This window comes from Agelaius phoeniceus, chromosome 7 (assembly GCF_051311805.1).
Source record: "Agelaius phoeniceus isolate bAgePho1 chromosome 7, bAgePho1.hap1, whole genome shotgun sequence".
NCBI lineage: Eukaryota > Metazoa > Chordata > Aves > Passeriformes > Icteridae > Agelaius > Agelaius phoeniceus.
Genome location: NC_135271.1, coordinates 590309 through 601729, shown reverse-complemented (window position 1 = coordinate 601729; position 11421 = coordinate 590309). Strand labels below are relative to the sequence as shown.

Genomic DNA, 11421 nt, shown 5'->3' with positions numbered 1-11421 from the left:
AACAATTTTTAAGCCATTAGCCATAACATTCCAGTCTCTCCCAAGTCCTGTGAGGAGCAGCTGAGAGAGCAGGGGTGCTTTAGCCAAAAGAAGAGGATATCCACTCTAGCTATTTTAAAGTAATATTTAGGCTGCAGCTTTGTCTGTTCTAACTATTCTTAATGTTCAGATTTTTAGCTCCAGGTTTCAGTATGATCCATCTTTGAATTGCACAAGGCAGCCCTATAGTTCAAATAAAGTCCAACTAGAGGCCTAACATACTAGCTACTTACACCAAACAAGCACTTAGCTACTTTCAAATCATAGAAAATGTTTAGCACCCGTATATGCCTTGAATCTGCCATGAATTGGGTTCTGGATTTTCAGAGTTCCATTGTTGCTTCTTCCAGTTTTGTTGAGGCATTGTCACTCATCTGGGAGATCCTGACTTCAAAATGGCTTCTGGATTCCCAAAGAAGACCTCGACACCTCATCTTTTGTCCAGGGAAAGACTGACATCTTTCACTGTAAGTACCCACTGGGCTGTGTTAAGGCTGCAAACTGCCCTGGTGTCCCTGCTCTCCCTGCCCCTGTTTTAGTGCAAGCAAGAAAATGCTTTAAGTAGGTAATAAGCAGAAATATTCTAGTAAGGCTACAAAACGCAAGTAATAAACGACACAATTATGATGGTTTCTTTTGAGATGAACAGAGAGGGGGAATTGTGGAAATCTACAAATTAGAGGGTTTTGGGAAAGCTGCAAAAGGCAGGCCTCAGATACAGTAGAACTGTGATTAGAGCTAAGCAGCTGCCATGAGATAGGCCAGCAGAAAAATTATTTTAAAAGTAGAAAAGCAAGGACAAATAGAACAATGGTCTGTGTATTAACGCTTGTCTAGAATAACTCTCTAAGCTACAGAAAAGTTTATCTAGCAAGATATTAGGAGGGTTAAAGCTTAATAATGGAGCTCTGTGCATTGTGCTTTAAGGCTTACAAGCAGGTATTGTATTCAAAATAAGCAAGCATTGTTTTAACCATAGGTACGAGTGCTTATAATGGTTGGATGGAACTACTGTCAATGTGCTTTTGCTTTGTGTTATTGGTCAAGAAACTTATAAAGGAAGTTGTAACATCAAGTTCTTGGGCTGCCGCCTGGGATGTGAGCTGCTGGCATCTTCCCATTGTCATAACCATGTAATGAGACTGATGCTGGAAAATAAAACAGCTCAAGGCAGTTCCACAGCAGTCCTGTCCCGTTTGTGATTTGTAAATAGCCCCCTGCTGGTGTCAAGACCAAGCTGCCCTTGGGCACTTGAGCATGTTGGGGGGGAAGCTCAAACTCTGCCCAAAGCCCCGTGAGACAGGGCTGGACCCAGCTGGAAGAGCTTCCAAAGCAGCTGTTCTCTCCCAGCTCCTGTGTGGGCACAGATCCAGCCCTGCAGACACAGTGTACAGCAAAGCAAGTTATCTGCTGCAGCACGCCCAGAAGAAAATGTCTCAGCACCTTTGTGTCCCAGATATCTTTTATGAAAAATCCTTTCCTTAGGATTTTTCCTCCTGTGAAGCTGAGAAGCCTCAGGAACAAAATGTAAACAATGATTATCTGCTGCTGTGGAATGCAACAGGTGGATCTTTGATTGGCCCATGTTGGATGTTTGTAATTAATGGTCAATCACCGCCCAGCTGGCTCAGACAGAGAGTCCAGGCCAGAAGCCTTTGTTATCATTCCTTCCTCTTCTATTCTTAGCTAGCCTTCTGATGAAATCCTTTCTTCTATTCTTTTAGTGTAGTTTTAATAAATTATATATCACAAAATAATAAATCAAGCCTGCTGAACCATGGAGTCAGATCCTCGTCTCTTCCCTCATCGTAAGCCCCCTGTGAACACCATCACACCTTTGTTCTGCAGGATGGTGGAAATCTTCCTGTGCTGGGAATTGTCCCCTGATTTTGGTTTACCATGTGTTGATGGTATCTGTCCCAAAGGAGTTGGCTTCTCTTGAAAGCTCTGGATTGGTAGGAATCTTGAAGGCTGTACCGTTCTTTCCTGCTCCCTGGAGCCAGGGTCAAAAACCTCCCTTGGTGTCTGGAGCTCACTTGACTGAAGATGCCCCAGTGCTGAGGCTCTGTCCAGGAGATCCCTCTGTTTTCTTCTCTGCAGGGGTCTGTGAGGCCAGAGAGAGAAAACAAATGCTAACTACCAGAGAGAACTACAACTTGGACACATTCCTGTGCTCCTCACTCTTGGTACAAGGTTCCTTTCTTGCCTCTCTTGGACTCACCCAGCAGTGATATCTCCTTGCTGTGAGTTCTCAGTGCTGTACAGGGATGGAGTCAGGGCAGTCCTGAGAGCTCGTCCCCATTCTTTGAAAAGGTCACTGCCTCAATCCAATGAACCTAAAGAGGAAAGAAATGCCCAAAGAGCAGCAATCCCCAACCATGTCACATGCAATCACGGAGAAGCTGATGGGACAGAGGCATGTGGTTGGAGTATGTGTATTGCACTCTGTATTGTTAATTTATTGGTGCTGAGTATTTCAGCAAGCAACTTCCAGGGCTTCCAGGACTGTCCTGGACAATGCGACCACAAATTGTTCACCAGTGCCACTTGTTCAAGAAAAGCCTTTCTGAACAAGCCCAACTCTGAGGCTCTAGCTGGTTTATTTTTGCCTTTCAGCTGCTTCCCTCGAAGTTCCTGTGGGAGAAGTTTCTCAACATGAAGAAGAAGGCCAGCACTGGCAGGAGTTTTCTACCCAGAATTGGCCCATTTGTAGACCTGGGGAAGACTGGTCCAAAGGTAGCCTTTTCCTGCTCTTCTCCCTTCTGTTTGATGGGAAGTTTGAAGAGGGTGTGTGCTTGTGACAGGCTTGCCTCCAGCAAAATACCTCAGTGTGCAGGTGCTGTTGTCATTGCAAGCTGCTGTTAGAGGTGGGCTGGGACTCAGCCAACACAAATAAGCTCTGCTGAAGGTGCCTAAGTGTAGCTGCCATTGCTGAAACAATGGGGGGAAGGCTGGGGACACAAAGGCACAGCATTGCCATGTGCCATTCTCCCTCTGAAGGAGCCACCTCTTGCTTTGGTGTGGTCACCATCAAATGCTTGGGGTCACAGGATTCCCTCTGGAGTGGCAGCGTTGGCCTTGGAAGGCCGAGGACCTGCAGGAATGACTTCAGCTTTAACAAAACAAATTTTATGCTTTGGGCTGGAACAATGTGTTGGACCCTGAGGGGGTGTTAGATTTTGCAGGCTGCCAGATGTACAGGGGACTGGCCCTGGGCAGAGGGGAATGGATGTGCTTTATCTGGATCAGTGCCTTCTTAGAGGTGTGTTTGAAGCTGCTTTTCTGGCAGGACTGGCTCAGTAGAAAGCACAGTCCCAACGGGGAGGTGACTGAGGTGGGCTGATGTTATGAATGAGGTCCCTATATGTCTGATTTATTAAACCAACATTAGAATTTAGCAGCAATTTTAATTGAGCAGCCATTTTATATGAAATAATGCAATCAAATATAATCAAGCAGATCCAAAATAATTTGGCAGTGGTTTGGATAAAGCATAAGCAAAACCAGTCAGGAATACAGGGGGGTTTTCTCACCCTGCCTCCCATACAAAAGATAAAGAATCCAAACACAACTTCTAGACTGGATGCTAATACATATTCATCAATAATTTTCTGTCAATCTCCTCCTATTTTTGATTCTTAAAATCTATGTCCTTTGAACAACCCCACAAGCTGCACATACACCCCAAGTCTTGTGTTATAGAAGCCAGCATTATATTCCAAAAAGAAGCCTTATGATTTCATAGATACCTGGAATCATCCCAATTTTGTCCATTTCAAGGCCGATTCTTTCATTATCCCGAGGCCTATTGCCTCTTGGGATGTTACTTATCTCAAACTACATCCTGCATCCTGTTTTCTCATGAACATCTGAAAACATCTGTTTTGTGACACTAATTCCATATCCTTTTCCTCTCTTACTTTTTAACAAATATTTTCTAAAATATTTAAAATATAGTTACAATTGTTAACACGAATGAGATTCATCTGTCACACTGTTGAGCAAGAAATTGGCAGCAAGAGCCATGTAACAGACTGGTTAAGGATTGCCCAGACAGAGCAGGGGGGAGTTTTCTCCAAGCAATGCCTCTGCTCCAGAATCATTTGCTGTTGTTTTGGGCCCATCGGTCTGCCTCGGCAGCGGTGGTCCCCGGCTTGCGTTGTTGAAGCCGTCCCCCTTCCTCGGCCTTAAGCCGGGGACCTGCGTTGTGGCGGGCAGATCTTTTTGGCCTAGTTTCTTTTCTTTTTTTACAGGCCCGGCACCCAACGGAGAGCCCCCCCGACTGGTCTCCTGGGCGAGGCGGTGGCGCCTCGCCTACCTCGGTTGTGGCCGGATCGACTGAGCCGCTTATGCCGAGCGGGGCCGGGTTGGCCACGCTGGGTCCGTTGCTTTTTGTTGAGGTGGGCAGAGTTGGGGGGGTGCCTGCCAGGCCTCTGCAGGCCTTTTTATTTTTCTCTCGCAGCCCTAAGCCGCGGCACCGAGAAGCGTTGCGACAAAGGCGCGAGCGGGATGCCAGTGGGTCCGTCGTGGGGAGGCAGTGAGGCGCATACCTCGCCCCCCCCCCCCCCCGGGCCCCTGGCCCCGCGGCCCCCGTGGCTAGCACGGGTCGTTGCGAAGGCGCCTCCATGTGCCTTTTTTGTCGTGCCGTCTCCCAGCTTTTTTTTCTGGAAGGGAAAGCCGACCGCCGCGAGGCCGGGTGAAAGCCGGTGGCCCGTGGCGCCAGATTGGTGGCACTTTTTCTCACACACTCAGCCGGTTTCTCCGGGCCAGAAGGGTGGGGAGGGCCACCAAATCCCCTCCCGGCCCGGCAGGGGCCAGTCCAGTCCCGCTGTTGCCTAGCTGAAAGGGGAGCTGTTGTTGGCCGCGGCCGGGCGGCGGCAGCCCCCGTGCTCCTCTGCTGCCGCGAGCAATCCGATCCGCAGGTGGGCTGGGCGGCCATCGCCGTTGTCCCAGGACCTTGGCCATGGGGCCCTTGTCGCCATTCGCGCGGCTCCTTCCTGGAGTTGCGCCTGATCGATGTGGCTTTTCGGGTGGCATCGGAGAGGGCCCCTGGTGGGCCGGCTCTCCTTCCAAGGCTTCTCTTTCACGGGGAAGCCACAGCAGGGGGGGTCCGATTCTCGGGCAGGGCGATCTCCTTTCCAATTTGCTACCCATCGCAGGCGAGGTGTCGCCCCTCCCGCTGGCCTGGGGAAGGGTGTCTTTACCGTCCCGAGCTGTGTGACGGCCTCGTGGCCCTGTGAGCCTTCAGGTGTCCTTAAAAAACCACGTGAGATGCTGGTGCCAGCCCCGGTCCGGGTAGCGCCCGTGTGGGTCCCGGACACGAGCAGCACCGGGCGGCGGTGCGGCTGGAGCTGAGCCGCGAGAAGGGAGAGAGGCAAGAGAGAAAAAGAGAGAGCGAAAGTGCCCGAACCCGATGGGTAGATGGGCACTTTCGCCCTCTCTCTTTTCGCCTGGGACGCGGGTGGAACAGACCCCGGTCCGCGCGCTCCTTTGCCATTCCGCTGCCTGCTGCAGAGCGAGCCGCCTCGGCTGAAAAGGGGCCTCGGTGTCCTGGCTGTGCCCGCCTCGTCGGGTCGCTGCCTACTCTAGCACGTCTGGTGCTTTCCACGCGGCCCAGTAGGGGGACGCGCCGGGACGGGGTTTACTCCCTGTAAGCGAGGCCCCAATTGGCCCAACCTCGCCGGCAGCCCATCGCTCGCCCACCACCTTTTGGCGGGCGGGTTTTTCTCGGCTTTGGTGGGGGGGCGGGTCAGCCCCGGCCAAGCCCCATTCCGTGCGCTGCGCGCCTCATTTCCAGCACAAGGCCGAGTCTCGAACTGGGGTACGGGTCTCAGGAAAAAAAGTGTGAGACAGAGAGGGAGAGAGATGAAGCCTCGCGCTCCATCCAAGTGGCGAAAAGCTGTGCAGTGGTCCCGGCTCCTTGCCCGCGGCGTCGCGGGAAGGGCCGGCTGCTGGGGTCGGCCGTTGCCAAGGGGCGTCTCTCGCGCGTGGTGCTGTTCCCCATCCCCAGTGATGCCGGGCCGTGATGCGGCCGCCCGCTGCCCCTGCCGCCAGCGCCCGTCACAGCCACGCTGCCACCCTCTGCCATGTCTTCGTCCGCGATGCTGCTCCCGCGGGTTGGAGCGGCAAAAGGAGCCCGGGGCAGTCGGGGTTTGGCGCGGGGCGAGTTCACTGGCGGGCCGGGCGCGTCCGGGCGCTCGCGTGACGCTTCGCAGCGCCGCCGTGGGCGGCAGCTACCTGGTTGATCCTGCCAGTAGCATATGCTTGTCTCAAAGCTTAAGCCATGCATGTCTAAGTACACACGGGAGGTACAGTGAAACTGAGAATGGCTCATTAAATCAGTTATGGTTCCTTTAGTCGCTCCTCTCCCGCTCCTTGGATAACTGTGGTAATTCTAGAGCTAATACATGCCGACGAGCGCCGACCTCCGGGAACGCGTGCATTTATCAGACCAAAACCAAACTGGGCCTGCCCGGCAGCTGTGGTTACTATAGATAACCTTGAGCCGATCACACGCCCCCGTGGTGGCGACGACCCATTCAAATGTCTGCCCTATCAACTTTCGATGGTACTGTCTGTGCCTACCATGGTGACCACGGGTGACGGGCAATCAGGCTTTGATTCCAGAGAAGGGCCTGAGAAACGGCTACCACATCCAAGGAAGGAAGCAGGCGTGCAAATTACCCACTCCTGACCGGGGGAGGTAGTGACGAAAAATAACAATACAGGACTCTTTCGAGGCCCTGTAATTAGAATGACTGCACATTAAATCCTTGAGCGAGGATCCATTGGAGGGCAAGTCTGGTGCCAGCAGCCACGGTAATTCCAGCTCCAATAGCGTATGTTAAAGTTGCTGCAGTTAAAAAGCTCGTAGTTGGATCTTGGGATCGAGCTGGCGGTCCGCCGCGAGGCGAGCCACCGCCTGTCCCAGCCCCTGGCTCTCGGCACCCCCTCGATGCTTTTAGCTGAGTGTCCCACGGGGCCCAAAGCGTTTTCTTTGAGAAAATGAGAGTGTTCAAAGCAGGCCGGCCACCGGCATACTGCAGCTAGGAATAATGGAACAGGACTCCGGTTCTATTTCGTTGGTTTTCGGAAACGGGGCCATGATTAAGAGGGATGGCCAGAGGCATTGGTATTGTGCCGCTAGAGGTGAAATTCTTGGACCGGCGCAAGACGGCCTAGAGCGAAAGCATTTGCCAAGAATGTTTTCATTAATCAAGAACGCAAGCCAGAGGTTCGAAGACGATCAGATACTGTCATAGTTCCGACCATAAACAATGCCGACTGGCGATCCGGCGGCATTATTCCCATGACCCGCTGGGCAGCTCCCGGGAAACCCAAATCTTTGGGTTCCAGGGGGAGTATGGTTGCAAAGCTGAAACTGAAAGGAATTGACAGAAGGCACCACCAGGAGTGGAGCCTGCGGCTTAATTTGACTCAACACGGGAAACCTCACCCGGCCCGGACACGGACAGGATTGACAGATTGAGAGCTCTTTCTCGATTCCGTGCGTGGTGGTGCATGGCCATTCTTAGTTGGTGGAGCGATTTGTCTGGTTAATTCCGATAAGGAACGAGACTCTGGCATGCTAACTAGTTACGCAACCCCCGAGTGGTCGGCGTCTAATGTCTTAGAGGGACAAGTGGCGTTCAGCCACCCGAGATTGAGCAATAACAGGTCTGTGATGCCCTTAGATGTCCGGGGCCGCACGCACGCTACACTGACTGGCTCACCTTGTGCCTACCCTCCGCTGGCAGGCGCAGGTAACCTGTTGAACCCCATTTGTGATGGGGATTGGGGATTGCAATTCTTCCTCGTGAACGAGGAATTCCCAGTAAGTGCGGGTCATAAGCTCACGTTGATTAAGTCCCTGCCCTTTGTACACACTGCCCGTCGCTGCTACCGATTGGATGGTTTAGTGAGGTCCTCGGATCGGCCCCGGCGGGGTTGGCCACGGCCCTGCTGGAGTGAAGAGAAGACGGTTGAACTTGACTATCTAGATGAAGTAAAAGTCGTAACAAGGTTTCCGTAGGTGATCCTGCTTCGGAACAATCATTACCGATGGGGCTTGGCGCCCGCCACGTCGTGCCAGGCCATCTGGCAGGCTGTGTGTAAGTGGCGTCACTTACACGCCCACTCCATTCACATGCTTGGCTCCCGGCTGCTGGCCCCGGTCGGCACCGGGGGCCACATGCCCTTCCGCTTCGCCCCGCACCGTCAGCCCCAGAGAGAGAGAGAGAAACCGGAGGCGCACAGCACCTCCGGGCGCGGGGGGTCAGGAGGGGGAGAGGGGGGAAAAGCCTCTCGGCATGGCGAAGCGCGTCACGCGCACACGCCATGCGCACCCGCCAACGTGCGCGTGGGCGGGGCTCTCCCCGCGCTACACCGCGCGTCGCAGCCGGGCCTAGAAGCATGGCATGCTCACCGCCGTCGCGACGGCTTGCCCCTCCATCCCCGACACCACCCCCTCCACCATGGCCTTGCACTGGTCTGCCGCTGGTCCCTCCCTGCCGGAGAGACGGGGCGTGGCCGCGGGCCCCCGAGCCTTGCACCACCGTGGCCGGCGCCGCCGTACACCGGTCGCCAGTGTGCCGCCTGCAGGTGTCCTGGCGCGGCCCGAGTTCTCCCGAGCTCGGCTCTCCTCAGCGTGCGTGCGAGAAAGCCGCCCGGGTGCCGGGAGGGAGGGGTGCTTGGCACGGCCCCTCCCGGAGGCGCACCCGTCCCTTCCGTCACTGCTTCGCCTGTCGAGCGACGGCTGTCCGTCTGGCTGTGGCACCCGTCGGCAGCCGAGGTGGAAAGGGCGAGGGAGCCAGGTGGCAGGGGCGCCTTCGGGGCTCGGAGGAGGCGGCTCCTCCAGCCCATCCCGCACCGGGGAGCGGGACCTTTGCCGGCCAGCAGAGTTCTCTGCTCTCGAACTGAGCGGCCCCCCTCTCGTGCACGGCAGAGAAACTCCAAGGGCCAAGGCCTCCGGGCGTTCCCTGCCGCACTTTGTGGTGTGTGCGCGCGCCCGAGTTGTGCTCGGTGGTCGGGCCCTGCGCCGGCGGGGCGGCCCAAGCCATGGCGGTCCTCTCGGATGCGCAGCGCCAGGCTACTGAGGGAAACCCCGGGCCCCGAGAAGCACATGGCAGTGGTGGCGGCAGATGTCGGGCGCACCCCCGCCAGTGGACGCTCTCCTGAGGGCGGCAGCGGGGGAGGCACCCCGGCAGGGCCATGCAGGTCGTTTCCCTCGCCCCAGGGCCAGGTACCTAGCGCTCCGTGCCTCGGTGGTCCCCCCAGGTTTTTTTCCCTCAGCGTCATCAAACGCTGCGGGTTTGCTGAAAGGGGCCGGTGGGGCAGGGCGGCAGTTTAAAGACTCGGGCGGCTTGGCGCGGCCTGCCATGGTGGCTGTGGTGCCGGCGGCGGCGGTGGCAGGTGTGTCTGGCGGTGTCCGAGCAGGGTGCCACTGAGGGGTGGGGAGCAGCTACTCCCACTGATCCCCTGCGGTGGTTGTCCCATCGCCACCGGCCGCGCTCCTCCGTCGCCGTCGTTGTCCCGCCGCGTGCTGCAGGGGTCAACCGTACGGCACCAAGGAGGGGCGCCCTGCCCCCCCCCCCCCCGCAGCCTGGCCTTGACGGAGAGGCTGCGGCGCGCTGTCGTCCGCAGGGGCCGACCCGCTCGCCTCGTCGTAATGGGCGGCGCTGGCAGAGAGCGCGTGCTCTCTGCCCTTCCTCGGCCACGGGGTCATGGCTGCCGGGGCCCGCCCGCTCTCTCTCTCTCCTCGGACCGCCGCCGTGGTCTCTGGCGCACGCGGCACTGCACCCGGCGCGTCCGGCGCCTCTCCTCCCCTCGACAGCCTTTTCTCCTCGAACGCACACCGGCGGTGCCGTCATCCGCCAGCTGTCCCCTGGCTCAACCACCCGCCTGCTTGTGGAGGGCGAGTGCTCGGTGGGCCCTCCAGCTGCGGAGGCCCGCAAGCGCAGGCGACCCCGTGCCGAGCGGCGGCAGCGCCGCTCGACGGGCGTCCCACCCTGCGGGGACGGTCACCAGAAGGCACCCGCCGTCGCCCAGCGGCAGTCCTATCCTGGGCCCCGCTTGTCACGTCCTCCATTGCCCTTCCCTCCATTGCCCTTCCCAGCCGCGTGTGGGCCGCAGAAAGGCATGCGGGGTGGCCACGGGGGTGCTTCTCCCCGCCCGGTGTCCGCGTGCAAACAAGTAGAGCGAGCGTTGCCCCCCGGCTCAGCTCCGTACCGCCTTCCGCCAGGCGCGTGCCCAAGGCTAGGGGCCCCGGCAGTGCGACGCGGCGGTGGCGGTCCTGGGAGTGCGGCCCCGGCAGCGCCGGGGTATGCTGTCTGGCAGGCCTGGGGCATTGGCGATGCTGGCTCGGGTCTCGGTGGCGTCCACCTCCGGGGCTGGCGGTGGAGCCCATCCGCCGGTCACTCACCCGCCCAGCAGGGGAGTGGTCCTGCAGGAGGCACGCCAGTGGGGGCTGGTCATCGTCGCGTCCCATCTCGAGCCAGGGGAAGGCCGTGCAGTGGGGAAAGAGAAAAGCAGGCCGTGCAGCGGCGCAGCGGCACTCCGCGAGGCCTGCGGCGTCGGGGGCCAAGGGAGAGCCGGCGTGTGCGGGGGCTGACGGCCACACGCCCCCGGCCACGTGCCATGTGTGTTGTGCGTGTCGTCCCGTGAAAGCAAGAAGCGGGCGGGCTGCCGTGCCTTCCTGCATTCCAGCGCGCGCCGCGTGGCCCTCGGCGCGGAGGCCGGGCCGAGCCCGGGCGCCTGGTCCGCCTCCGAAGGACAGCGTTTGTGAGGTCGGCGTCTCCCCTCACAGTGGGAGGCGGTCAGGAGCGTGGGCTCCCCTGCCTCTTGGCCAGCCTTCAGAGCGTGGGTTGCTCCAGTTGGTTTTTATTCCCCCTTCCGTTTCTGTGTGCTCGTACGGTCAAAGCCAGGCGCGCACCCCCACGTCCTCGGTGCCAGAGTAACAAAAAAAGGGGCCGCTTGGCATGAGCGGTGCCTGAAAGGCAGACGACTCTTAGCGGTAGATCACTCGGCTCATGCATCGATGAAGAACGCAGCTAGCTGTGAGAATTGATGTGAATTGCAGGACACATTGACCATCGATCATTTGAAGGCACGTGCAGCCCTGGGTTCCTCCATGGGCTACGCCTGTCTGAGTGTCGCTTGACGATCAATCGCCATCCAGGGACCACGGCGGCGGCATGGCTGGGGTCACCTCTCAGGCCCGTCGCCCGCGGTGGGCGGCGGCAGCGGTGGTGGCAGCAGCAGTGGCGGCGGGAGCAGCGGCGTCCCGCTAGTGCCTGGAGGGAAGACGGTCAGGGGTTCGGCGACGGAAGCATTTCCCTACGCGGCCTCGATCCCTTCCCTGCGGCCCGGCGGGCATCGTCGTCA

The 11421-nt window shown here is 57.7% G+C and overlaps 1 non-coding gene across 1 annotated transcript; it reads left to right on the top strand.

Annotated features, from left to right (window-relative positions):
• The first annotated feature begins 11039 nt into the window (after positions 1-11039).
• LOC143694599 (5.8S ribosomal RNA) lies at positions 11040-11192 on the top strand. The gene has a single exon (XR_013183167.1). It is a non-coding gene; the product is annotated as a 5.8S ribosomal RNA (ribosomal RNA).
• Positions 11193-11421: the final 229 nt, after the last annotated feature.